The sequence below is a fragment of the Malus sylvestris genome, chromosome 5 (genome assembly GCF_916048215.2).
Source record: "Malus sylvestris chromosome 5, drMalSylv7.2, whole genome shotgun sequence".
Classification (NCBI taxonomy): Eukaryota; Viridiplantae; Streptophyta; class Magnoliopsida; order Rosales; family Rosaceae; genus Malus; species Malus sylvestris.
This window is the reverse complement of record NC_062264.1, coordinates 30,521,352-30,525,521: the sequence shown is the minus strand read 5'-3', so window position 1 is coordinate 30,525,521 and position 4,170 is coordinate 30,521,352.

The window sequence follows — 4,170 nt, the reverse complement described above, 5'->3', positions numbered from 1 at the left end:
ATTTTTAGTCGAATTGATTTGAATAGGCCTCGTATTTAGATTAGTCATGAGTACATACACCATGTTTGTTGCATTGTTTTCCTAAAACATTCAGTGAAAAAGGCTGTTTTAGTTTTGATAAAAGAGCCCTTCTTACCAAGGCGATTGTCACATTCATTTTTTATATCTTGATTTTCCGTTGCTCTCATATATTTCAAGAAAGAAATGTAATTGTTGACAAATTAGCCACTTTAGGGTTTTTCTCGTCTTAACTTTTTCGGCATGTCACTCCTTCTATAGAGATTCTTCCTTTTTTGCATTCAGATTTCTTGGGCATGCTGACCTACAGGTTCATCTCCCCTTCGCAATGTGTGATTTCATTTTTACATAGTCCTTTTGAATTTTCCCTTTTGTTTCACAGTTGATCTTGCATATTCTTACCTTTTAGGTTTTATTTTAGAGGGTTGGTCCTATATCCCCCTCTCTTCTTGTATTTTTGTTTCAAGAGGGGTAAGATTTATGTCTCCCTCTTTTCATGTATTTTGGTTTTCTTGTTTTATGAGGGTAAGGTTTATGTCTTCTAATTAGGTGTAACTTCCCTTTTTCATATCAAAAAATTCTCTCGTAGCACCGAGGTTAAAAAAAAATTAGTTTCAAAGTTTTTAATTATGTCGGTGTTGCCTAATCGAGTGTTGAGCAAACAGGCAGCAACTGTCACATGAAGCCATTGTCATATAAACACAAAGGATTTATGTGACACAAGTAACAAGATAGGCATCATTTAGTAACTCAAGTTTTATGACAAATTCATCTCTGAATGCAAGGTTTATTATTTAGTAATTCTGTAATCCACAATGTCAAGTTCAAACCCTTTCAATGAGTTTTATGACTTATGCATATTAGTTACGTGGTTTTTACAAAGTTCCTTTCGTCTCTGTATTTTCAATTGCATCAAATTTGGTAGTTTACAAAATGTTTTTATTTGAAGACATCTACCAATTTGTTACAAGAATCTATTGTCATCAAGTCTCTGTATTTTCAATTGCATCAATTGGTAATATACAAATTGGTAGTTTACAAATTCCTTTCATCAGTGCCCAAAACATTAAGAAATCTCTTAATTGAATCTTGAAGTTTACACCAACAAGCTCTCTAGACATTGGACATTGCGAGAGCTTGTCTGGTCTAATAATGCTATAGATGAATGAAAAATAGGGAAAAGGATGCTATAGATGAATGAAAAATAGGGAAAAGGATCCTCACCGCATCCTTTTCCTAGGGATCTTAGGAATTCCGTAATCGTTTCTGTTCATCGTACATCGTGCGATCATAAATCATTTAAAATTTAAAATTCAAATATAAATAGTACCTAACGAAAACTGATCGCACGATAAACAGACACGATTGCAAGATTCCTATAATCCCTAGAAAAAGAATCCAACGATGATCCTTTTTCCGAAAAATAGGCAAGTATGCTGACTACAAGGTTATAAATTTCACTAATTGATCAAACAGACAAGACTGAATATTGTTGGTAACTCCTCGTTATTGTTGGGCTTCGGAGTTCAAAAAAGGGAGAAGTTTGAATTCCTTGCGAGAAAAAGAGAATAGGGTTTCTTTTTGGTCGAAGGAGAACAGGATTTGATTTGGAGTAGGATTCTCTTCCTTTTTCCTTCCATTCTCTTTTATCTCCTTCTTTCACACTCCTTATTTTATCTTTATCTTTCTATAAAAAAAATAATATAAATGTTGACGTGGCTTAACAGCGACCGTTCAAATAGAAGAGGAAAGAAGAAAAAGAAAAAAAAAGGTGAGAGAATCCTATTCCATATATATTTTCTTCCATTGAAAACTAGAGCAAAACTCGTACGCGATGTCGGATGCCGTCTTCAGTAACAAAAGAAGGCTGTCCAAAAACAGGCATTAATTTAGGGGTGATACTTGCATCCATATTATGGGCTGCACCACTTTATCTATGTTTCGCCGTAAACGTATTATTGTATAAGTTTGATAATCAAAATCATTTGTTTCCCCGTTCATCATTCAAAGATCATTCTTAGAAATGTTCATTCGAATCAGAGATCATGACGTCATTTATATGTATCAGATAAATTTAAATAAATGTTATAAAATCGACGGTGGGTGCAGTGGAATAAATGAAACAAGACACAAAATTTACGAGGTTCCTCTACAGTCAGTGTGATTGAAGTACGTCATCGGGGCAGTAATGGTGCTTTCATTATAATTTAGAATAATAGGAGTACAAAGATAATTCTCTCTATTATCTATAACTCTCTCTATTATCTTCTCTCCTCTTCCTCTCATTTCTCTCTTCCTTTCTTCCTTCCTATCTCTCCGTGAGTCACTCACTCACTTCTTCTCTTCTTCCCATACTTTCATTTTATAGGAAAAAGTTACTTTAGCAACACTATTCACTTTACAAAATTTCCACAAATGAATAGTGAAAATACTGTGCATAAATAGTAACAGACTATTCATGTGGGCCATCCACATATTATTCAGAACACTCCCCCTTGATGGCCACAAGTCTTCGATTGACTCGTTAAAATCTTGATCTGTTTTGGATGCTCCCCCTGATGAGTATCTCCCCCTGATTTCAAATCATTTAGGCTGATCGTTGATCATTCTGCCTCAGTCTCTTAGTAAGAAGAGTTGCCGAAAGAGATGTTTTACTTGTTGTTAACTTTCCACAGGCTTGTTCTTAAACTGGGCTGGATGGCCTTCTGCTAGACTTACCCCAAAGGTCTGAATTTACTCCTTTTATCTGGAGCGGAATTTGATTCAAGGGTGGTGGACACTTGATCTTGAATCGGACTTGTGATTTCTTCAAGGGCTTCAAGGTTTGATCTTGAATGAAATTGGACCATGAGGAGCTTCACGTGGCAAGTGATCTTCGGTTTTGTCGGGGATGAATCAGCACGTATTTGTTGCGTTTGTCTCCATATACTTCAATGTATCATTGTCACCTACCTTACTTGCTCCCCTTGCTTAAGTAGTATTTTCCCTGGTTTTCCCCCATGCATGTGTGGCATATTCTCCTGCAGTATTTGCCTTCTGATGCAAGAGTGGAATGCAACCCTTGCATTTGGATGGTTCATCACTTCTTGGTGACTGAAGACCCAGCTTCCACAACAGTTGAAGATGGCTACTCGAGAGCAATACTAGGTAAGCAATAAGGAAAGGTTCCAGGCAGTCGGTTCCTTACCGAGAGTTGGAGTGGAGGTTCCGACATATTGCTTTCTTTATCCTTGTCTTTGCAGGTAAAAACAAGGACAAAGGAAAGGACAGGGAGATTGCATAATATGAGATACTCTTGCTCTCGTCCCTGAAGATATAAGATACTCTTGCTCTGGTGTAACTTGTTTTGAAGAGGTATTCTCGGAAAGGAAGAAAACTGAGTATTTCGAGATGCTTTGTTGAAGATGCATTCTCTGAGATGAGAGAAAGTTAGGAGTTTTGGATATGTGCCTTGCCATAGACGATGAAGGTCGACATATATAGGGATTTCTCCAATAGCAGGTAGTGGTGTTGTGCCTTTACTCTTGTCAGCAATTGTGGTGTAATTAGAACAGTAAGATTTACGCGTTTTCAACTTTGTCAGAGATCTTTGACAAAGTTGCACGCGATAGCAGAAAAAGCTGAGATTGAGTCTGAAAAATGCCAACGAACTTTATTTAGGAAAATCTGGCTTTTGAAATTCGGAGAGCGGTGCCTTTTCGATCTCTGAACAAGTGTCTCTGCTTCGATCTCTGAACAAGTGGCTCTATTGCCTCTTCTTTTATAGAGACATCAATTGTGTTCAAAAGTATGCTCAGAAAGTTGCTGCCTGTAGAAATTTTCCCCTTCTTGTACTTCTGAGATTTTATTTAACCTCCTTTTTTCCTTCATCATTTCTGAAAATGACTTGCCCATCTAACATTTGCTTATATTTGAGTCTTAGGAGTGATACAGACGAGCAACGTCAGGATAACATATGGCGCCCTTCCTTCTTATCTTCTAATGGTCCTCTTACAGTTGGGGACTCTGTGATAACCGCTACTGTGGTAGCTAGGAATCTTCTCACTCTAAAGGATAACAGAATCCTTTCAAAACAGTCTAACGAGTTGGCCGTTCAAGACTCATTGGCTCTCAGTGTTCAGTGTGCGGGCTTTGTATCCAATATGGGTCAAC